This window comes from Paroedura picta, chromosome 13 (genome assembly GCF_049243985.1).
Source record: "Paroedura picta isolate Pp20150507F chromosome 13, Ppicta_v3.0, whole genome shotgun sequence".
NCBI lineage: Eukaryota > Metazoa > Chordata > Lepidosauria > Squamata > Gekkonidae > Paroedura > Paroedura picta.
Genome location: NC_135381.1, coordinates 39,565,083 through 39,590,623, shown reverse-complemented (window position 1 = coordinate 39,590,623; position 25,541 = coordinate 39,565,083). Strand labels below are relative to the sequence as shown.

At 43.8% G+C, this 25,541-nt stretch overlaps 1 protein-coding gene across 8 annotated transcripts in view; it reads left to right on the top strand.

Annotated features, from left to right (window-relative positions):
• Positions 1–25,541, top strand: part of TENM1 (teneurin transmembrane protein 1) — a 534,679-nt gene that overhangs the window by 83,692 nt on the left and 425,446 nt on the right. The gene's annotated exons all lie outside the window — the stretch shown is intronic.

The following is a 25,541-nucleotide window of genomic DNA, read 5'->3' as shown; positions in this document are numbered from 1 at the left end:
CCAACCCTCTGCTCAACGCAGGATCAGCCCTAAGCATCCTAAAGCATCCAAGAAAAGTGTGTATCCAGCCTTTGCTTGAAGACTGCCAGTGAGGGGGAGCTCACCACCTCCTTAGGCAGCCTATTCCACTGCTGAACTACACTGACTGTGAAAATTGTTTTCCTGATATCTAGCCTATATCGTTGTACTTGTAGTTTAAAACCATTACTGTGCGTCCTTTAATCTGCACCCAACAGAAACAGCATTCTGCCCTCCTCCAAATGACAACCTTTCAAATACTTACGGAGGGCTATCATGTCCCCTCTCAACCTCCTTTTCTCCAAGCTGAACATTCCCAAGTCCCTCAACCTATCTTCATAGGGCTTGGTCCCTTGACTCCAGATCATCCTCATCGCTCTCCTCTGTACCCTTTTAATTTTATCTACGTCCTTCTTGAAGTGAGGCCTCCAGAACTGCACACAGTACTCCAGGTGTGGCCTGACTAGTGCCGTATATACAATGGGACTATGATTTCTTGTGATTTTGATGTGATGCCCCTGTTGATACAGCCCAAAATGGCATTTGCCTTTTTTACCGCTGCATCACACTGCCTGCTCATGTTTAGTTTACAATCCACAAGTACCCCAATGTCTCGTTCACACAGTGTTACCTAGAAGCGTATCCCCCATCCAGTAGGCATGAAGAGATTGAGAGGTAATTTGACTGCTCTCGTTAAGTATTTGAAAGGTTGACCCTTGGAGGAGAACACGGAGTGGTTCCTATTGGCAGCAGAGTATAGGACCCACAGTAATGGGTTTAAATCAGGTGTAGAATGGTACCAATTAGATATCAGGGGGGGGGGAAATCACAGTCAGAGTAGTTCAGCTGTGAAATTGGCTATCTAAGGAGGTAGTGGGCTCCCCCTCACTAATGATCTTTAAGCAGTGACTGGTCAGATTTTTATCATGAAGCTGATCCTGCGTTTAACAGGGACTACGTGGCTTGTGTGACCCCTTCTAACTCTATGATTCTGTGCTCCAGTTTACCAACTGTCATACAGTGAAGATCCTTGTGTTGTGATGGCAGCTGCTTCCAAAGCAACGGTTTAAAATATCTATACAGCTGATCAAATTTTCCAGTCAGTGACCAGTCAGAGTCCTTTTCGGGCAAAGCCCCAGTTGGCCATGCCCACTTTCTAAAAAAATAACCTCTTGTTAACTACCTCTCAAATCACAGACGAACTTTTAATAAGTAAACTTGTTTGTAGAAACAAAATGTCTTTATTGAGAAGGCACAACTGAGAACAAGGTCTCCCTTGCTGAAATTGATTTGCAATTAAGCTAGCATACCCTTTTGGCCACCTACAGCCCCTCAGCCCATTCTGAGTGTTGGCATGCAAATTAATCACCAGATGCAAAAGATCTTCCCAGCTGCATTCCCATACTAAAGATCACATAAACTTTGCTAGATGGTACATTCCAAGGAGACTGTGTCAATCGCCCAAAGTCAGAAAGGGGGAAGAAAAGTTGTGAAATTGTGAACAAAAGTTCTGTGCAAAATTGCTATACAGTTAATAGAACAAAAGAGCTTAAAGTCATCGCTTGACAGAACCTAAGATACAGCCTAAGCCTACAGGTTGATAAAATGGCAGAACAATGCATGATAACTTTTATATGACAAGAGCTTGTAAACAGGATCTGAAGCTTGCTGGGGGTAAACGGTAATGACTGGGGAAGGCACAGGCAAACCACCCCGTATTGAGTCTGCCATGAAAACGCTGGAGGGCATCACCCCAAGGGGCAGACATGACCCGGTGCTTGCACAGGGGATACCTTAACCTTTACATTTACTGAAGGTTTATTTGAAGGTTGGTTTTTCATGATAAATTATAGAACCTTTTTCTTTTGAGAGAGGGCAGGGGTATGTGTCCAGCAATAATTTGAAAATGTGTCACATGCTTTATGCATTTCTAGGTAGCTTGCAATCCAAATAACAACTAGCAAAATACATGGAAACATCTCAAATGTGATCATAATGTGTTCTGCCTTTTTGGCACAGCTTTTCTTTTCTCTCTCTCTCTCTTTCTGACTCTGGTTATGTAATCTTAGCCTTCTCATTCCAAGTAGCAGTGGGGCTGAGAAATCCTGATAGTTACAGACTTCTCCCTCTGATTCTTAAGAGGTTATATTAAGATCCTGCATTTTGCCGAAGTTTTAAATGGAAAATCAAAATTTTGAAGGGAAACTCTCCACCATGAAATTGGCAATGGAAGATAACTGAATGATGGGACCTCTGAGGTGTTGCTGTGAGGACCCTGGCAGCTTCATTTTGGATCAGTTGCCGTTTCCGGATCAAGGTTAAGGGCAGGCCTGTATAGAGCGAGTTGCAGAAGTCCAGTCTAGAGGTGACCATCACATGGATCACTGTGGCTAGGTGTTCCGGGGCCAAGTAGGGCGCTAGTAGGAACGCTAGGTGTGATACTGGGCAATAGTTGGCAGGGTCCTGTGGGTCCAGCGTTGGTTTTTTCAGGAGAGGACGAACCACTGCCTCCTTCAGCCTCTCTGGGAACTCCCCGGAACTCAGGGAGTGGTTGATAATGTCCCTGAGTTGGCCTCCTATCCCCTGGCCATCTCCTTTGAGGAGCCAAGAGGGACAGGGGTCCAGGAGGCAAGTGGTCGCCCTGACCGACCCCAGCAACTTGTCCACTTTGGAGGAAGAGATCTGCCTGAAGCCATCAAACCTCACTGCCAAAGGCGGCCAACAGGCCTCCAGTTCCTTTACTGTATTACTTGTGGCCGGAAGGGCACGGTGGAGCAACAAGACCTTATCCACAAAATAGCTCACTAAGGCCTCACAGCCGAGATCCAATTGGCTAGTATTTTGGCACCCCTCAAGGGCGGTAAGAGATCTAACTACCCTAAATAGGCCGGGCGAGAGCATGCGGACATGGTTTCCATGGCAAAAAACTCTCGTTTTGCCACTTTCACCACCATCTCATACGCCCTCATAAGTGTGCGATGAGATGTTCTTGTAGCCTCGTCGCAGATCTTCCGCCACACTCGCTCTAGTCGTCTCAATTCTCTCTTCTTCTCCCGGAGCACTCCCGTATACCAGGGGGCCCGTTTTGAGTCGAGGGCAGAGAGGACGTTTAGGGGCAATCTCATCTATGGCGGCTGTTAGACGGGACTGCCAGTCCTCCACTAGGGCTGCTAATGAGTCTCCAGGAGGCATCGGGTCCCGCAGAACATTCCAGAAACCAATTGGATCCATGAGTCTCCGCGGGCAGGCAAAAATACGCCTGCCCTGAGCCGGGTACCCTGAGCCGGGCCCGCAGGGCATAGTGGTCTGACCAGGACACAGCCAAAGCTGTATCCAAATCCACCTCTACCCCGGCGCCAAAAATCAAGTCGAGTGTGTGGCTGGCGTGATGGATGGGCCCAGCAACAAATTGCGAGAGCCCCAGTGTCGCCATGGATGACACCAGGTCTCCACCTAAATCTGAAGAGGGCGCGTCCACATGGACATTGAAGTCACCCAGGATTAAAAGCCTGGGGAACTGGAACACCCAGGTGGCCGCCGCCTCCAGGAGGTGGGGCAGGGCGTCTGGTGGCGCGTTGGGCGGACGATATACCAACCAGACAGCCAAGTTCTCGACCGAGTCCCACTCAATACCGACACACTCCACTCCACTAATTTCTGGCACCGGAATGCAGATGAACATTAGACTAATTCAGGGGTAGTCAAACTGCGGCCCTCCAGATGTCCATGGACTACAATTTCCAGGAGCCCCTGCCAGCGAATTGTAGTCCATGGACATCTGGAGGGCCGCAGTTTGACTACCCCTGGACTAATTGTTCCACTGGATGTCAACAATCAGCATAGCAATGCATTTGTTGCTTTTGGGGCTAGAATTTGGGTTTTTTTCTTCACAAACTGCTACTGCTTTCCCCATCTTCTTTTTTTGACATTCCTTCTGCCCTGTGCAAGGCTTTGTTTCTAGTCCTTTGGCCTCTTCTCTTAGCCACAAGTTCTCTCTGACTTCATGCAAGGATCAGTGCACAGTCCCTAGCAGCTGGTCTTGAGGCAGCTGTCCAAGAATACTGAAAGCCGCAGCCAGCCTTCTGTTACTTAAGGCATAATATGTAGGAAATGTGAAGCCATGCCAGACATCCCATGTAGCATCAGCATTATGTTTTTATTTCTTTACCATGAGATCTTTCCAGATTCTGTTTCTGACCTGACTGAACAATCTGGCAATGATGATTTACTGCTTTAAACAATAACACCCTGACCCCCCCCCCCAAAAAAAAACCCCAGGTTAAGCAGATGAATCAATTTGACCTCAAGCATTCATAGGTTGGTTCTTTGCAGGTAATCTTGTTAATTATCAGCAATAAGTTGCAATTGCCATGCTGCTAATGGAAATGAAAGAAATCACATGCTGTATTGTCCAGTATATATCGATCACAAAGCTATCAACAGATTGATTTTACAATTGTGGTAAAATGGAATGAACACAGGGGGATGGAAAGGCTGGGCATTTTGTCCAGTAAAGAAAGCACAAATATCATGATGATGATAATAAAATGCTTGTTGAGGGCTCAGTTTCTGATTTCAAAAAGGTTACACAGCTACGGATTCATCATTACTTTAGCCTTATGGAACCGAAGATTGTATTTTGGGTTCTGCTAAATGGAAACTTCAGCTAGCAAACAGATGGGTCACCTTCCAAGTCTTTACATGAACCTGGAAAGCAGGGGAGAATCAGACTGGCACTTTGCCATCTCTTCTTCTATCCCCTGAAAATTGTGTCCGCCAACGGGTTTGACATATGTGTTTCCTTTATGAGGCTGGAGCAGGTTTGGAAGGGTTCCCTGTTTGGGCGAGGGTTTGTTGTTGTTAGGTGCGAAGTCATGTCCGACCCATCGCGACCCCATGGACAATGATCCTCCAGGCCTTCCTGTCCTCTACCATTCCCCGGAGTCCATTTAAGTTTGCACCGACTGCTTCAGTGACTCCATCCAGCCGCCTTATTCTCTGTCGTCCCCTTCTTATTTTGCCCTCGATCGCTCCCAGCATTAGGCTCTTCTCCAAGGAGTCCTTCCTTCTCATGAGGTGGACAAAGTATTTGAGTTTCATCTTCAGGATCTGGCCTTCTAAAGAGCAGTCAGGGCTGATCTCCTCTAGGACTGACCGGTTTATTTGCCTTGCAGTCCAAGGGACTAGCAAGAGTCTTCTCCAGCACCAGAGTTCAAAAGCCTCAATTCTTTGACGCTCGGCATTCCTTATGGTCCAACTTTCACAGCCATACCTTGCAACTGGGAATACCATAGCCTTGACTAAACACACTTTTGTTGGCAGGGTAATGTCTCTGCTTTTTAGGATGCTGCCTAGATTTGCCATAGCTTTCCTCCCCAGGAGCAAGCATCTTTTAATTTCTTTGCTGCAGTCCCCATCTGCAGTGATCTTGGAGCCCTGGAAAATAAAATCTGTCACTATCTCCATTTCTTCCCCATCTATTTGTCAGGAATTGAGAGGGCCGGATGCCATGATGTTTGTTTTCTTGATGTTGAGTTTCAAGCCAACTTTTGCACTCTCCTCCTTCACCCGCATCAACAGGCTCTTTAGTTCCTCTTCACTTTCTGCCATTAGAGTGGTATCATCTGCATATCTGAGGTTGTTGATATTTCTCCTTGCAATCTTGATCCCAATTTGTGACTCATCTAACCCCGCCTTTCTCATGATGTGCTCCGCATACAAGTTAAATAGGCAAGGCGACAGTATACAGCCTTGCCGAACTCCTTTCTCAATTTTGAACCAATCATGAGAAATGAGTGCATTGGTGTGGTAGTTTGAACATTCTTTGGCATTGCCCTTCTTTGGGATTGGAATGTAAACTGACCTTTTCCAGTCCTGTGGGCGAGGGTTAATTAATTTAAAATATATGTTTAAAATCTTTAAAACATTTATTGAGTGACCTTATATGATCATATTTACCCATTCCCCTCTGTCCCAAAATGGCCAGTGATGGGCCTGAAGGGGGTAGAAAGGGAAAGGACCCCAGATGGGCATGGATACAGCTAAGTTTCCCAATCTTTTTTTTTTTTTGTCCAGCAGTTAAACTGCTAAACTTCCTTCCCCATTCCAGTTCCCCATTTAAAACTGCTTGGCTGATACTCCTAGCAGGTGGAACTTGAAACTTTCCTTCACTAAAGAAGTGTCTGTATTGTTTCAGGGGATATGCAATATGTTTGAGAGCCAGTTTGGTGTAGTGGTTAGGAGTGCAGACTTCTAATCTGGCAAGTTGAGTTTGATTCCCTGCTCCTCACCTGCAGTCACCTGGGTGACCGTGGACTTGCCATGGCACTGATAAAGCTGTTATGACTGAGCAGTAATGTTAGGGTTCTCTCAGCCTCATCTCCCTCACAGGAGAGGAAAAGGAGAGAGAGAGGAGAGAGGAAAAGGAAATCAATTGTAAGCCATTTTGAGACTTCCTTAGGAGGTGGTGGGTTCTCCATCTTTGGAAATTTTTAAATAGAGGCTAGATAGCTATCTGATGGAGAGGCAGATTCTGTGAAAGCTTAAGGGGGTGGCAGGTTACAGTAGATGAGTGATTGGGATGTGAGTATCCTGCATAGTGCAGGGGGTTGGACTAGATGACCCATGAGATCCCTTCCAACTCTATTAGTATAAGATTACTAGTCACAACTTACACCAGGGTTGTTTCTTGGAAATAAATAAGTACCTTTGTTCGTCTACCATTGTTTTAAAATAAGGTGTGTTTCTTTTTTAAGAGATAGGCAAGACCATCTGTTGGTTGAAGCATCTTTTGATGGAGGGATTTCACCTTTACTAGCTAGTTACTGGCTACAGAGTGGTTTTGGCAGGGGGGGGGGCTCCCTTGGCTCTGAGTAACATTCAGTTGAACCCCAGCTACTGTATGGTATGGAGTGGGGGAGGGCAAGCTGTTGATATTGCTCAGTACTTCTTGGCATAATTTTGTGCAGGAAATACATCATGAGCCAAAAATGTTCTTGCCAATCTTATTTGCTAAATATTAATAATGTAATAATAATTTGTCCAGCCAAGCACAATCTAGTTAAATATTAGTATCAATAATAATAACATTATAATATTTGTTCAGTTGAACACAATCCATTTGTTGGAAGGGAAGGAGAGCAGTTACAGAAAGCAATACATTAAAAGATAATTAGTTTCCCAGAAGTGTTCATACAAGATTTGGAAAGGCCTAATGGCATAGGTTGAAATTAAAAAGCCAAGTAAGATTTCAGGCCACATGGAATGCATTATGTTAAAGAAACCTAGAGGTGGATTGCCACTGTTGGATCACATACCTTGAGATAGGGTTTGGATGACAGAAGACTATTTTTATTATTATTATTATTATTATTATTATTATTATTATTATTATTATTATTATTATTATTATTATTATTATTATTATTATTATTATATATTGTGATTTATTTCCCGCCACTCCCCAAAGGTGCGTGGTGGGTTACAAGTGTCAGATAAAAACCCAAGTTCCATTAAAAACCCCTGACATAAAAACCATAAAATAGAACAATATCAGTATTATACAATAAAGATATGGCGGAAACATTGTCCCATCCCTAGCAATCTCCAGCAATACCTCTAGGGGGCGGGAGAGGAGGAGGGTGAGGATGGCACAGATGGAACTTGCAAGCCACCACTCCTATGGGGGGGGCATGATCTTCCTTTCCGCCTAACCTCAACTGTAGACCTGGCGGAAGAGCTCTGTTTTGCAGGCCCTGCAGAACGCTGAAAGCTCTCGACATAAGTTGCTTTGAATGCTTATAAGGTGATGGTGGAAAGGACCATACAGTGATCAGTGAGGTTGAGAACCCCTGATCCTTCCTACTTAGAACATCTGGAAATGGCCCAGGATGGAGTGAAATCTCTGGCCCAGGATGTGGGTATGCTGTGATTCCTTAGTAACGAAGTCCAAGAGCAGAATATTTTATGGTTTACCATAGTTTTAGTAGCCCTTTCCAAAAAGGAATCAGAAGATGGAGGGATAGATGTCCAGTGGTGGCAATTTGGGAGGACAGTGACTTCTGTTCAGTATTTTGCCTACTCATAGTCAGCAGACCTGTTTTATTCTAATAAAGTAGGAAGATACAGAGCACACGAATTTTGATTACTTTTGTACATAATCTTATCGCCCCCCAGTTTCAGATACACTCAGCCCCTCTTTGTACTATCTGCCCATGAAGATTGCAGACTCCCTTTTGTGTTAAATGAAATCATTCTTGATTCTGTTGTTATATACATGCACCTGAACTCTGGAGTCATCAGATACGGTCTCAAAGTAATGTAACAACTTTGGTGCACTTAGATATGATTTAATGTGACTCAAGCCCTTTTGCATACTAAGGCCTTTAAGTCTTTGTTCAGCTATCGACTTCTCTAAAACAGGTATTTTATCCTTATTATCCCAAATATCTCTTTGCTCATTTGCTAGAGGATTTTTGCTGAACACTTCTGAACTAGCTACAAATTTTTTTTAAGGAATTCCCATACATCTACAATGTTGCTGGGATGTAAAACCTTAACAAAGATTCATTTCAGTCTTCAGTTGCAAGACAGTTTTCTAATTAAGTTATTTAAGTAAGTGCAATGTTTGGCACTGACGTTAAGTGGTTTGTCTTAAGATTTTTTCTAAAAATCATCTGTTAGCACCATCAAGGAGGTCAATTACACAGAGAATGATTAAAATGCGAAATTGGCTGCCAGAGGATGTAGGGATGGCCGCAGGAATAAACAGCTTTAAGAGGGGATAAGTTGGCGACTGATAGCCAAAGTGACTGAGGGGAACCTCCACATTCAGACTCCATTCATTCATTCATTCATTCATTCATTCATTCATTCATTCATTCAATGAATGAATGAATGAATGAATGAATGAATGAATGAATGAATGAATGAATGAATTATATTATATTATATTATATTATATTATATTATATTATATTATATTATATTATATTATATTATATTATATTATATTATATTATATTATATTATATTATATTATATTATATTATATTATATTATATTATATTATATTATATTATATTATATTATATTATATTATGAATGAATTATATTATGAATTATATTAATATTTATTATATTTTATACTGCCCTCCCCAAATGCTCAGGGTGGTTCACATAAAACAGAAACAATACAGATAACTTAGTTTAACAATAATACAAGAGACTTGGTTTGCCAATTTTTATTGAGTGATAAGGATGCCCATGGGAAGTGGTGGTTCCAGTCGACCTCAACTAAATGCTTGGTGGAGGAGCTCCCACTTGCAGGCCCTGCAGAACTGTTCAAGTTCCATCAGGGCCCTGATCTCCTCTGAGAGCTCATTCCACCAGGTGGGGGCCAGCTCTGGCTTTGGTTGAGGTCAAGTGAGCTCCCCTGGGCCCTGAAAAACATCGCTAATTGGATGTAAGGTGTATGAACTTTAATTTCAGAGTTTGTTCATCCCACACTGAATTTTATTCTGTGTCCAAAGGGCCATGAGTATAAAATGAATGGTGGGTATTTACTTAAGATTTGCTGGTAGTACCATCTTTACTGTAAGATTTTTTCCCACATGTCCAGTCTATATCTGATGACAGTTAATGTGATTTGCTGGATAGTGGTAGTAATGTATGTGTGCTCTCTCTCTCTCTCTCTCTCTCTCTCTCTCTCTCTCTCTCTCTCTCTCTCTCTCTCTCTCTCTCTCTCTCTCTCTCTCTCACACACACACACACACACACACGTTTTACTTTCTTTTTATTTACCATTAATTTCCCATGACTGGTTCACTCCAGCAGTGTACATAGAGAACGTGGACACAAGTAGCTGAAGAAGAGTTGGTTCTTTTAGGCCAGTTTTCTCTATCAGAAGTTTGAAATGAGATGCTGGGATGTATGGCACACTGCATGAATAAGTGATAGCCCTCTTTAAGTATTTGAAAGGTTGTCACTTGGAGGAGGGTAGGATGCTGTTCCCGTTGGCTGCAGAGGAAAGGACACGCAGTAATGGGTTTAAACTACAAGTACAACGATATAGGCTAGATATCAGGAAAAAAAATTTCACAGTCAGAGTAGTTCAGCAGTGGAATAGGCTGCCTAAGGAGGTGGTGAACTCCCCCTCACTGGCAGTCTTCAAGCAAAGGTTGGATACACACTTTTCTTGGATGCTTTAGGATGCTTATGGCTAATCCTGCGTTGAGCAGGGGGTTGGACTAGATGGCCTGTATGGCCCCTTCCAACTCTATGATTCTGTGATTCTGTAAAAACTATAAGAAGATACATTCAGTGTTCTAGTGGTGTGAGCTTTGTTCTTAGAGAAAACAAAAATGGGATATCTCTGGCATTTCCCTCCAATCCTTGATGTAATTTCAGATGCAACATCACAAAATGAAGTAAAATAACATGCCGCAGCCATTCTTATATTGGTGCTTTGCATTCCTGAAACCCCTCAATGTGTTCTAATAATTTAATGGCTATTTAAAAAAAAAAACAGAAGCAATCTTCATGTTTCACCCATGCCTTCTGCCATTTGGGGCTTAATTTAAATGAGGAGTTAGCCATAGAAAGGGATTCTACATAGGGTTGTGCGATTCGGCCACTTCGTTGGCTGTTCCCTCCGGGGGCAGCCAGCACCTGGAGGGAACGGCCGATGAAGCAGCCGAATCGCACAACCCTACATGGCGACTGATTGATAGCACCGCTCTTACAGTGCTCTCATGACTATCTTTTTTGGGCCCATTACTGGTCTGACAGGGGGAGTAAAATTACTCCCAAGCCCCCCATCTAAGATAAAGAGGGGCACTGTCAACATTGCATGAACAAGAAGAATTGAAACAGACATTTTCTCTTCAGTTTTAAAACTTTCCCCTGGTACCATCTGAGATCACCATTTGATAGATGAATATAAACCCTTGTGTCTGTCTGGATCTACTTACTGACCTTGTATAATTAATTTTAAATATTACAGAACTAACAAGAAGACAAATATCTGTACTGAAACTCTCAAGTCGATGGTTAGAAGATAATGTGCATGTGTGCGTGTGGGAAGTCTCAATCCAAAAGTTATTCAAGGGGAAAACTATAACTTAACTATAATTATGTTAAGGATAAACTTACCTTATCTAAAGAAAACCCAATTAACAAAATATTTATGGATAGACGTGCCTCATGGTTGACCTATCCATAAATATATATATTTTTAAAAACTTACCTTATCTCTTGGCAAGACTTATTATGTTACAGATATTGAACTGTGTTGGATCTGAGTTTTCTTCCCAGTTGTTTTGCTCTCCTCCCTCACGTAATTGGCCGCTTTCCAAAAATTATAACTACACATTTTCACATTTTTAAAGACTTGTAAAGACAAACTCATACTTAAATTGTTCCATAAGGAATACAGCTTTCCTTTTTATTGGGAACTGTGGCTTGCTTTTCTTTCTGGTCTTTCTCTCTTTTCTTGGAGATTTTCCCTTCTCCTGGTGCAATTTTGGAATACAAACCAAAATCTTCTTTACTACCCCTCCCTTTTAAGTTCAGGGGTGGGGGGATATTTGTATTGCTTAAACTGTATTGTGGGATTGCAAATATTACCAACATTTGGAACATTTAACTGGAACTGGGATAGTCTATAGCAGCTTTTCTCAATCTTTTTATCATAGAGAAACTCCTGGCTTCAGAAAACCTAGAAGGTTTTCAGGCTTCAAGAACTTTTTCAAGAATTAATGTCAGCAGGCTGACCATCCCTGCCATGCCCCCAGATGTCATATGTCACCAGAAGTGACATCAACCAGACACTTCCATTGGATGTGACATCTCTCCATTCCCCCCCCCCCATCCCTTCAGTGGCAAAAACTGGCCAGGGGCCTACTCCACTGGGCTGGGGACAGGCATCTGCTGGTCTGTTGCCTCCTACCACCCCTACAACACAGTTGAACTAAACTGACACTCCATGGACTATGGACTCGTCATAACAAGCCTTGGCCAGCAAGGATTTTTATGACCAGGCCCCCTGCCCTTTCTACCCCCTCTAGACCCATCATTGAGCATTTGGGGGGGTCAACATTATATATGGACATATCACCTGAAAAATTTGTTTTTTTTAAATTAACTTCTAGACTGTGAAGTCATTCTTACTTTAAAAGGGGGGAACTGAAAACGTTTGAGATGTTTTTAGTTAGGATTCTGTTAAGATGTCCTAAACATAACATCAGGATCTCCTAGAATCAAACTAGGTAGTAATCTGAGATCTCTGTACATTTTTGGAAGATTTACAGATTGGAAGATTTACACCCTGCATGGTTACACAGGGCAGAATGGGCCTCTTACTACTCCTTTAAAAGGCAAGAAGACAGTTTTCTTTCTTGTAGTTGTTGGCAACAATGGGGAAGAAGCTTGATTTGTGAAACCCTCTACCTATGGAAGTGTTAAAAACGCTATTCTGAATAGCACTTATGTGTTTGTTTGTTTATTTGCTTCATTTATCATCTGACTTTCCCGCTAAGCCACAAGGCAAATTACAGGGTGAAAGGGGGGGGGGATGTAATAAAGACCAGTGCAATATGTACAATGCAATAAAACAGGACAACACCGTTAAGCAGTAAACAATTTATTAAAACTGCATTGCACCGTTAAAGAATTAAAGAAGAATGAAATAAAAAACAGTGCAATAAATCTCATAAAAATGCAAGGGAGGGTGGGGAGAGACAATTAATGATACACCTAAATTCCCAGTATTAAATAGCGCCCTCTTTGCACATTAGTTTTACCACATGCATATTTAAGCACACACCTGCCTTCCCCCGCCAGCAGCAAGAAGGAAGGGAAGAGGCAGGCGCAGCCGCCGGCATGGCGGTGACGCAAACGCGCATGCACGCTGTTGCTGTGCATGCACGTTAGCGCCCCTAGTGGCAAAAACGTGCATGTGCAGTTGCTGCACATGCGCGTTAGCGCCACCTGGTGGCAAAAACACGTATGTGCAGCAATTGCGTGTGAGCGTTTTCGCAGCACCCGGGCCATCGGCTCTTCCCTCACTCCGGAGGCGGTCCCTGACCTGAGAAAGGTTGGGGACTGCTAATATAGAAGATGGAGGGCCCAGCCAGTGGGGCCTGGGCAGCTGCTGTGTGAACCATGGGGGCCACGGCAGTGGCTGCCCTGCCCCCGAGGCCTTGGCAGTAGCTATATTGGCCCCAGGGGTGGAGGCAGCCTCTGTGTTCCCGCAGGGGCTGAGGAAGTAGAAATATTTTATTTATTATCAGGGACAGAATTATAGGGTTCTGACCACAAAGGGAGGAGGTTGTAAGGTACCAGAGTGGATATTTGAGGATTAGGAAAGATGAGAGTGTAGTATTTGTTGGAAGAGTTGACAGAGGGGGATAGATAGGAAATTAGTAGGACAGCTAGAAAAGAGCAAATTGTTTGCTACTTCATCTGCAGAGGCCACAAGCTGGGTAACAGGCTCAGACTATAAGGGTATTTGCTGATGTCCTTTTAACCCATCCACTAAGCTTTGTTCTTCGTGCTCTGAAGAAACAAGGGATCAAAAGCAGCCCATTACATTGAGCTGTCCCTGTAGGAACAAGGAATTTATAGTGCAGGACACAAATGAGGGATCCATAATCACTATTTATGATCCTGAAAGAGAGCTTGGGTCTCAGCCAATAGATTTATAGTGTGTACCAACTTTATTGTCAACACTTGAAAGAAGGAAAACTCTGGTGGCTGCCAGGTAGGAAAGAGAAACATTTAATTCCTCAATGCAGGATTCAGGACCATGGACAGTGGCAAGCTTAATGTCCCCTTGCTGGGAGGTAACTGTTGTTTTTTTGCTTGCAAACACTTTGTTCCAGGGGTTGTCAAACTGTGGCCCTCCAGATGTCCATGGAGTACAATTCCCATGAGCCCTGGACATCTGGAGGGCCACAGTTTGACTACCCCTTCTTTGGTCCTACGTAGCTGGGTAGCACAAGGAGATTGGAAACGAAATACCTTCATCTAATTGGCAGCCATTGTCATCAAAATCTTAAACCGGAATTGTTGGCTCTGCAACCACCTGCATGCCCACACTAATTAACCGTATGCCATTTTTCCAGGCCTAGTTAATTCAGCCATTTGGAATAAGACTGGGGTCTGGAGTATTGAGAATATTATGACCAGAGCTAGAAAAAGGGAAATTAATTATGAGAAGGTGCCCCGTATAGATTTGGGAAGATATCCATACACATGCATATACATGGTGTGCACATACACATGGTGGTTCAAGCCTTATAATGCCACTTTGAGGGAACCTTGCAAAGTCTCAAATCATCCCAGTGTCTCCATGATTGGAGATTCAAAAGAGTAAGGAAAGAGAATATGCTAAGGACACCTTACTTGGTGCCAGCATATGATGATGCACAACACAAGGGGGAAGCTGAAGGGTCAGAACTGAATTTCTTGTTTAGTAGCATAAGCATTTCATAATCCTGATAATAAAGTGGGTTAGAGAAACAAGTTAGATAAAATCTAAGACTCCTGGCACCCCCCTTGACAGATAAGACCCCTGTTGTAAAAACCAGCTTTTTGGAGGAAAAATGAAAGATATAGATCTTAATGCTTGCACAGAAGTATGGTTAGGCTTATCAGCATAGTAGAATCACCAGCCCTGGGTCATTTAAATGTACATGCTATTGCAACAAGTTTTATGTTCAGGGCATATAGGGAAAAGAGTGTGAGCCCAGCCCAGGAACACCCTGGGAAGGACAGGTGATGTAATTTTCCTGGATGAAATGTATAAAAAACTGCTTTGGAGTAGCAAGTTATGAGAAAAGATTTAGGTCTTCACCAGAGAAGGCTAAGCTTTCTCCTTATCAGCACTGATAAAGGTTTTTCTTTCTTACTGAAGGCTGTTTGTGAATGTATTTGGCCTAACAGAGCCGTAGCTGAGAATTTAGGAAATGTGGCGGGATTGGAATCCAAGTCTTCCTGAGTGTCTTACTTTGATTCTGAGGGAGCATTTCATTTAGGTTAAGCCATTTGGTCTCATTAGGTTGAGCCATTTGGGCTCACAATTTGGGGGCAGAGAAAGCCTTAACAAGCCTTAATTTTTCATTCCAAGTCTCCCTTTAGCAGTCTGCTTTCCAAGTTCGGAGCATTCGGTTGTACACCTCAGTGTATAATTTGTATTTCACCTCTCAATATTTTTGCCTTGCAATAATATCCCAACACACCATGGCTCATTGACAAAACATCATGTTTATTTGGGGAAGCAACTGAAAAAAAAATTAATGCATTTAAGCAAATCCCAGGTTTATTTCTGGACTCTCCATGAGAGCAGGTAGATCCATTTATCGAGCTAATTTATTGAGTGTAAATGACTGCTGGCACTTTGCTAAAATAGTTCTCTTGAGCCACTTCAAGTGTGTAACGAATAAAGACCTGTCTGGTGACATGACATGTTACATAGCCCCTTTGCTTCCCCACACACTGTTAAATCAGAAATTAAAAGCAAAGTGTATTCACCTGATTTCTGATTTACCTTTTGGGGACTTTGCATTCATCTGTATGCCAGAGGTTGATTACAAGCAATTTTCAGAAGTGGCTTTGCATCTCTAGAATATATGATGTCACAATCTCATCTGAATATTTATGATCTCAGTTATCTCCCCCACCCCCCAATAGTCAAATCTCCTGTTCTCTGGAGGTTAAGAAAGTCGGTTTCCCCCTTTCTCTCTGTTTCTGCCCCTCCTGTCAACATTCTGTACCTCTAGGAGCATGATCACTCACCTTCAGACTACATTGGGGGCCTTTCTTTCTGTTTAATGCACACAATGGTATTTTCCTGTGTACCTGCCGAAAAGGTGTAGAATCCACCTTTCTGTGGGCGGCTTGCTTTCATGGCTTTTGCAAGTGATTCCTTGCTTCTTTGTGGTTCCTGCTAATTCACCCGGTCATTTTGCAAACACAAACTCATACACGCAAAAAAACCTCAAGAAAATACTTTTACAAGGGAATAAGGTAAAATTGCAGTTGTTTATGGTAAGCATCATTTTGCTTTTACCGCATTGTCTTCTACCTTGATAATCCGCTTCCCACATCATGGTATCTCATATTTTAGGCTAGCAATCCCCAACCTGTGGGCTGCGGACCACATGTGGTCCGTTGACTAATTGGAGGTGGCCCCCGAAGGACGTCTTCTCCCCCCCCGGCCCTTTACTTCATCCCCCCGGCCCTTTACAACACACTTCGGGTGTCATTGTCTCCCATCACTCCCAGATGGGACTATCTCGTTGCAGAGAAACAAGCTCAGGGTTCCCATTGATTTGTCATTGTCATGAGTTAAAATTTCCATGAAAATAAAATGTTCCTTATGTTCATTGTTGTGGTGTGTCTGTATCTTATTTTGAAGGGATGTTTAAACATTACCATAGTGATCAGAGAGCATTAGGGCAGTGGTTGAGAGTAGAGGACTAAACTACCCCCCGCCCACCGAGCCTCAGTAAAATTGTCAAGCGTTGAGTGGTCCCCGGTGATAAAAAGGCTGGGGACCACTGTTTTAAGCCCTTCTCCATGTTGTTTTCTAAGTCTGTAAACTGAGTCCTATCGCACTGCTTATTGACTGTCTGAAGTGGTCTCATTATTTAAAATATCCGTGTTTTGTAACGAGTCTGAACAAGAAAGGAGGGCTGCATCAGAAGTAAAGAAATAGATAAATAAAGACAAAATATCTTAATCATGTAATATATAGATGGCTTCTTTGTTCCCCCCCCCCATCATCAAGTCACATTTACTTTCTTTGATTGGGACATATGGATTCTTACCTTTCCTGGCCCTTTCCCCTCCTTTGCTATTGCCTGTCATGATGTTGCTGCTACACTACAGTGTGCGGCAGATCCTGCCCCCCCCCGGTCCCCAAATAATGAGGCTAGGGTTGCCAAGTCTGGGTTGGGAAATAGCTGGAGATTTTGGGGGTGGAGTGGGCAGGATTTGTGGGGGAGGCACCTAAGTGGATTATACTGCTGTGGAGCCCACCTCCAAAACAGTCATTTTCTCCAGAGGAGTTGATCTCTGTTGCCTGGAGATGAGATGTAATTCCAGAGGATCCCCAGGTGGACTGGTTTCCCTACACAAGACATAAAAACAGACAGAGAGGTGCTTGAGCAATGACATTGTGTTTGGATCATACTGACTTCTGCTGTGAGCAGACTGAGACTGTTTCCACACTGAGAACTTCACTGCCTCAGCTCCCGTGCAGGAGCACAAATCGGGGGCGGATGAGGTGCACCAGGCCACATGCTCCCCGTGTGGGTGCAGGAAGAAGTGGGGCAACCTGTCACAATGAAAACTCCAGCCTGTATCCCGGCATGAAACTTCTAGTGCATAAACAGTCTCAAAGATAGTCTAGCAAAGTCTTGTGCTTTCTTTGGCTCATGGAAACCTAGCAAGACCAAGAAATGTTTCATCAAGCCGAATGAAAGAGATGTGCTTTTCTGGTGTCCTGCTGGGGGGTACCGAATTTTTAACCTGCCCCTTATGGTGTAGTGGTTAGGAGTGCGGACTTCTAATCTGGCATGCCAGGTTCGATTCTGCACTCCCCCACATGCAACCAGCTGGGTGACCTTGGGCTCGCCACGGCACTGATAAAACTGTTCTGACTGGGCAGTGATATCAGCGCTCTCTCAGCCTCACCCACCTCACAGGGTGTCTGTTGTGGGGAGAGGAAAGGGAAGGCGACTGTAAGCCACTTTGAGACTCCTCCGGGTAGAGAAAAGCAGCATATAAAAACCAACTCTTCTTCTTCTTCAGTAATCTCAGGGCTCTCTCAGCCTCACCTACCCCACAGGGTGTCTGTTGTGGGGAGAGGAATGTGAAGGCGACTGTAAGCCGCTTTGAGCCTCCTTCGGGTAGGGAAAAGCGGCATATAAGAACCAACTCTTCTTCTTCTTCGATCAGCCCTTTTTTGTGACTGAGGAGTCAATCAACAGTTTTAAATTATTCTTAGTGGATATGAAGTTTCTGGTCCTGAGTATCAGCCATCCTGGCCTCTGGTAGCAATGTAGAATCTTCATGCAATTTCCATTAGTTCCAAGTAGTCTTAGAAGATTAGTCTGACTTGCAGAAATAAATGAGGTGTAGAATCACACACTGAAATGGAGAATTGCATATTGTGTGGATGTATGAGCATTAAAGAGCTGCTCAAGCCGTCGTCTTAAAGTCCGAGGCCATTACACAGTGCATGAAAATCCAAAGCTAAAGTTTATAAGCTGTTCAGCAATGAAGCGGTTCTGTATCAATGTGATGCACCGCTGTAATATTACCCAAATGAAAGAAGGCAGTTTTAAAATGGAGTCTCCATCCTTTTTTGATTGCTGCCTCACTTTCTTTCCTTTTCTCCCAATATCCGGGTTAAACATGTCAAGATGAATCAGGTGTCCATGAGAAATCATGAAGCCTGGCAAACTTTATACATGACATCCCTGCAAAGAGCTATCTAGGGTAACAGATGCCACGTCTCGATACCATTTCCAGGGACAAGGTTTTTTTTTTTTTGCGTATTCCTGTTTGGCTTTTGTTACACAGACATATAATATGTTTCTTGTTGGGTAGGAATGTGCGGTAGCTGTTTCTTTTATGTCGCTGGCAGAATAGCTTGAAAGGCAGGCGAATGTAACAAGAGAATAATATGTGTCAAAACCAGGAAGCTTTCCTGTGCTTTATAACTGTCCCACTGTATGCCAAAATACAGGGGTCAATTCTATTCTCTTTAACATCTGTATGAAATTGACTGCTTTATCAGCTTCAGCCTTTCCTAAAATCATAGAATCATAGAGTTGGATGGGGCCACACAGGCCATTAGTCCAACCCCCTGCTCAATGCAGGATCAGCCCAAAGCATCCTAAAGCATCCAAGAAAAGTGTGTCTCCAACCTTTGCTTGAAGACTACCAGTGGGGGAGCTCACCACCTCCTTAGGCAGCCTATTCCACTGGTGAACTACTCTGACTGAAAATTTTTTCCTGATATCTAGCCTATATCGTTGTACTTGTAGTTTAAACCCATTACTGCGCATGCTTTCCTCTGCAGCCAACGGAAATAGTACTGTGTGCAGTTCTGGAGGCCTCACTTTAAGAAGGACGTAGATAAAATTGAAAGGGTACAGAGGAGAGTGACGAGGATGATCTGGGGCCAAGGGACCAAGCCCTATGAAGATAGGTTGAGGGACTTGGGAATGTTCAGCCTGGAGAAAAGGAGGTTGAGAGGGGACATGATAGCCCTCTTTAAGTATTTGAAAGGTTGTCAGAGGAGAGCAGGATGCTGTTTCCGATATGGGTATCATAAACTGCTGACAGTGGTGCTGACACTGTTGCACCAGAGTTTATTTTGATATCAGAATCATTTTACTACTATGGAGTAGCAACTTAAAACCCATCATGCATAGATGAATATTGTTCTCACTGAAGAATACAAGAGAAAACCCAACTTAATGTTTGTTTCTGGTGGAAAGGTATGACTTTCCCAGGCCCAAATAAATAGGATGTCCTAACATTTTGGGGAAATCTGATACAGCCTTATGCAAGATTCTATAATGATTAAGAGCCTCTTATGGCGCAGAGTGGTAAGGCAGCCGTCTGAAAGCTTTGCCCATGAGGCTGGGAGTTCAATCCCAGCAGCCGGCTCAAGGTTGACCCAGCCTTCCATCCTTCCAAGATCGGTTAAATGAGTACCCAGCTTGCTGGGGGGTAAACAGTAATGACTGGGGAAGGCACTGGCAAACCACCCCGTATTTTGTCTGCCATGAAAATGCTGGAGAGCGTCTCCCCAAGGGTCAGACATGACTCGGTGCTTGCACAGGGGATACCTTTACCTTTACCTTTACCTTTACCTTTATAATGACTGGCATATAAAGATTGATTATGATTAAACTCAGTCATTCCTCCACTGCTGCAATGGTAACTACTGCTCCAATGGTAACTCATCACCACTATCATTCAGTTGGCAGACAACCTTTCCAAGGAAAAGGGAAACCTAAACTTGTGACCTCATTATTCCTTGAAAGTAAACTGATTTAGTTGGGGATCCAAGGAGTGGGATCAATGGGACTCACAGCAGGTTCAACAAAGAGTTGTTAATTTTTCATGGACAACATCAGACCGTAGGGCCAGAACATGGAGCTCATCCGATGGTGAGAACCGTAAAAGGCCTGAAAATATGCCTTCCAATGACTGAACATGTAAATATTCCTTTTTTAAGTGACAAAAAGAGCCTCTTGTGGTGCAGGGTTGTAAGGCAGCTGACATGCTGTCTGAAGATCTGACCATGAGGCTGGGAGTTCGATCCCAGCAGCCGGCTCAAGGTTGACTCAGCCTTCCATCCTTCCGAGGTCGGTAAAATGAGTACCCAGCTTGCTGGGGGGGTTAACGGTAATGACTGGGGAAGGCACTGGCAAACCACCCCGTATTGAGTCTGCCATGAAAACGCTACAGGGTATCACCCCAAGGGTCAGACATGACTCGGTACTTGCACACCTTTAAGTGACAAAAACCACCTTGGCATAAACTGGTGGCTTCCAATACTGCTTTACAAACAATCAGCACTCAAACACATAGCAAAAAGCGGAAGGGGACATGTAGGATCTTTGAGGCCTCAAGGCTTTAAAAAGTCTGGGGGGCTTTGTGTACACATTTTTTTTAATGCAACATGCTCAAGGTATCACAATTATTGGTCAGTGCTGGACTACATAACTACCTTTCTGTCCCTAATAAGTAGATTAGGTGACTTAGATGCCACGTTGTTCTTGATTTAATGCCAACAGATCCTGAATTAACCTTAACCATGTGTGCTGGCCCTTTTTTCTTCCTTCTCCCACCGCATGACCAAATTATATTTAATACAAAGTCTAATACAAAATCCCTTGGCATTAAAATGCTCATAAAAGATCTCTTTATACGAACATATAATTTTCTAGTACATTGCTTATTATGGCTATTTTTCATTGTAACACATTTATCAAAAATAGACTAGACAGTCGTTTACAAGGGGGGTGGGGGAAATGTGACTTGTACAAACCATTTAATTTAGAATACTTAAGCTGAGAATTATTTTCCTAAATGACCCTGGTACAAGTCTGCACGACATGTGCCCCAGCAACCCAAAGGGAGCCTGAGCATATATGGGTTCAGCCCTACAGTTTGCTTAATGAGCCCATCGAGCTTCTATGCCAAGACAATGGAGCTGCTGATCCAGATGCATCTGGCTTAGTGGTTTAATTTGAATGATAACAAAATGTATAGAACTCAATCTTCTGTTGTTATACAACAAAGAATGTATTTGGGTCCAATAAAAACTTGGAATGCATGCACACAAGCTTGGATCCAGCCAGAGTTGCATCTAATTTTAATCATTAGTACAATTGTCTCCCCGCCCCCAAGTTTGAGTGCACAAGGCCTCTGTGAAGGGATTGGTGGCTTGCGTTGATTGACAACCAAAGGAGTGGGGGGGGGACCTGTGGGTTATCCACGCTTCTGGCTTTTCCACCGCCTTGTCGGGAGGCAAAAAGCTGTGATGAGATGGTGGCATAATGCGGCAGGGATTTCCCGTAAGGAAGCGTGCAAACATGCAGTTTACTATTGCGCGTTTGCAAGCAGGAGACCTTTGTGCGGAAATGGTCCCAATTTCTGCTAACATTTGACCTTAGCTGTTTTTCACCCATCTTGTTATCAAGCAAAACTGCTTGTGCCAAACCAATTCAGCTTTGACCCCTCAGAATCAGTGCAGATCTTTCAAGATTGGCATGATGTATGTCTAGCCAGACTCCTATCAATCGTCAAGCAACTGCATTCTGTACCAATTCCCGTTTCCAGACTGTTTTCAAAGGTAGCCCCATGTAGAGTGCATTACAGTAGTCCAATCTGAAGAATACCAGAGCATGGATCACCTTGGCCAAGTGATCCCTATCCAGGAAAGAGAGCTTTAAACTGAAGCCACATAGGCAAGGAGATGATCAGCACAGGGAGTGAAAGTTCATAGGGAACCAAAAGTAAAAGGATTCAGATGCCTTTATACTAACGCCCAAGTATGAGCAATAAGAAGGAAGAGCTGGAACTTCTCATGCTGATGGAAAGGTATGACCTAGTAGGCATCACAAAAACTTGGTGGAATGATTCTTATGACTGGAATGTAATAGTGGATGGATATGAACTGTTCAGAAAAAACAGAATAGATCGAAGAGGAGGAGGAGTGGCACTGTATGACCGTTTATGCACTGGAGGTTTCATGCCTGGCTGCAGGCTGGAGTTTTACTCAGGGCAGGTTGTCCCACCTCTTCCTGCACCCACATGGGGGAGCACTTGGCCTGGTGCACGTTGTCTGCCCCTGATTTGTGCTCCTGCACAGGAGCTGGGGCAGTGAAGTTCCCAGTGCATAAACGGTCTATGTGAGGAAAGGGCTTACCTGTCAGGAAATTCTAGTGAAGGAGAGTATATCTACAGTGGAAAGCATCTGGGTGAAAATAAGCGGGGGGAAAACAAACAGTGTGGTGGTTGGTGTCTGGGAGGATGTGGAGCAGCTTGAGAAAATATCCAAGTGGCAGGACCTTGTCATCATGGGTGACTTCAATTTCCCAGATGTGTGCTGGGAAACAAATTCTGTGAAGCGTCCCCAATCATGCAACTTTCTGACCTGCCTGGCTGACAATTTCATTTATCAAATGCAAACCACCCCATATTGAGTCTGCCATGAAAACGCTGGAGGGCGTCACCCCAAGGGTCAGACATGACTCGGTGCTTGCACAGGGGATACCTTTACCTTTACCTTTAGATGAACCCACAAGAGGTTCAGCCATACTGGACTTAATACTGACCAACAGGCAAGAGTTGGTGGATGAGGTGAAGGAGGTGGGGACCCTAGGGAGAATTGACCATGTCCTCATAGAATTCCTTTTGAGATGGGGAGGCAAGGAAGCTTGTAGCCAGACACGGATGTTGGATTTTCGTAGGGCAAACTTTAATAAACTCAAAGACATGATGAGTGTCATACCATGGACGAGAATGCTGGAAGGGAAGGGAGCATGTGAAGGGTGGGCGCTACTCAAACAAGAGCTGCACTGGATTGAGCATGCAATAGCTCAATTTGAAGAGATTTGAAGAGGTTGAGGTTGATGCAGTTTCCTCATTTGATCTCTAAAATGTTTACCTTTGAGGGGCAACTAAAATTCAGCTTCTTCAGCTGTAAAATACAGTGTTTTAGAATGCCACACAGTGATTTCGGAGATGTGAAGTTATACCTTTGCCCTGGGAGAACTTCTGTTGTTTCTGTTCTTTGCCTCCAGCCTTTCACAAAATTAAAGTTTTCACTGTAGTGGAAGTCTTTGTTTCTCTCTATGCTGCTTTTAAAGCACTCAAGATCTCCTGTGAGAATTTTAGAGAGATACCATGAATACCTTTCCAGTGCAAAATATTCATAGCAGCCTGTCCAGCCGCTGACCTAAGGATCTGTTCACATTTATCCAAATATATGAATGCCTAGAGCTGCCTCTTCCTAAAGCTCCAGGTTGTGTGCTCTGCTGTCTGTGGTTGCAGGCAGTGAAATGGAGGAGGCTCCTTCCCAACTGCTTGCCCCTGAGGCCGGCAGCAGGTAACGCAAAGCAACTTTGCAACAGGCAGGAGAGGGTGTGTGGACACACAGCTCCTCACACAAGGCCTGCTGTGTGCAAGACAAGACAAACTGGGACTATAGAGAAAATGCCTTCCCCAATGTTTGCTACTACTAATCCTTCAACTTCAAGTGCCAGGGATTGAACCATGATGTTTCTGTATGCACACAACAACATGTGTTGTATCATGCAGCCAGGGACAACCTATGTAGGTTGGTTCCCACGTTGATTAAGGAGAAGATTACTAGGACTATTTATGCTATCCATTTTAAAGAAAGCAGATGACTTGTGAACTTGCCCCTGGCAACATCTTGCTTAGGGATGGGCGTGGACCAGTTCATGAACTGAAATTTTGCCCAAATTTAGGCTTCTTTGGAGTTTGCAAAATGATGTTTGGGGAAAATGCCCACTTGTGGCCAGTTCTGTTTAGCTGTTTGAGGCCAGCCATTTAAACCTGACAGATGACTGGAGGACCTGCCAAGCTGTTAGGTTTAAATGGCTGTGAACCATTAACCATTAAACACTCTGGTTCCCCCCCCCTCCCGCCACCGCCTTTTAAGAGGAGGGAAGTGAAACCAATGGCTGGCATGCTTATAACCGTTCTCAGGCCTTCCCACGTTCTTCTGGACCCAGCGAGCTGTGGCTGCAAGAGGGTGGTCCCTGCTCTCTTTCTCCCATCTGTAGCTTGCCACATCTGGGAGAAAGGGGGGATTAAACTTGCTGGATAGACTTCGTTTGGGTGGGGCCCTTTTGCATCATCACAGTTCAAGGTTTGGTTCATGAGTGTTCATGCCTATCCCTCATCTTACTGAACTGTTTGTAAAAGAGGGTTGTTCTCATTATTTCTACTAATACAACATGAGCACCCTGGTATAACAAGCTTAGTTTTGCAAGAACTCCCGAGGCATAGAAGCCAAGGCTCCTCACTTATTCCTCCAAGAATCCAAGGCTAACCTCAATACAAAAGCAAATCACAAGTTAGCCTTCACACCTCCATACATCAGAAGGCCTGGAGATGTACAAAAGATATTTTTCAGCCAGTAGTTAATGGCTGTATTATATATCAAGTTTATTACTGAGGGCAGAAATCATTCTCCTTTGACCTTAACTGAAGATTTTGAGGGAAGAACAGACAATAGAAGGCTGGTGAATTTGTTTCAAGCAGCTTCAAAGGACTGGAGATTTATAGAACCCCCCAAATCGCTGCTGCATAAAGAAGCTAGGCCAGCCTTTCTCGATTGAGTACCTCCTGAAACAGGGGTAGTCAAACTGCGGCCCTCCAGATGTCCTTGGACTACAATTCCCAGGAGCCCCCTGCCAGCGAATTCTGGCAGGGGGCTCCTGGGAATTGTAGTCCATGGACATCTGGAGGGCCGCAGTTTGACTACCCCTGTCCTGAAACATTCTTCAGGCTTTGAGACATGCCAGAAGTGGTGAGGTGGTGCAGAATATGGTTGGGAAGTAGAGCTGTGGACACGCCCATCCAGGCTCCCTCCCTTTCCCACCCCCTCCAGGCCCATCATTGGCCAATTTGGGGGTGGGGGTGGGGCAGATTGACATGACCATATATGGTCGTATCACCCAATAAATGTTTAACGAAGTTTAAAAATACATTAAAATTAATTAACTCTCACCCATTCAGGAAACCCTTCCAGGGCCATCAAGAAACCTTGGTTAAGAAAGCCTGAGCTAGGCCAATAACTTATTACTCTGATGGTTGTGGGGGACGAATTAAATAAAAATGACAACATTCCCAGAATGCTCCAGGGAAATTTTATGATGGCCATATATGTCTTTGGGTGTTAAACTAAGTTGACATGGGAGAAGCCATTTTTTTCTTGGCCACTATCGCATCTGCATAAAGCC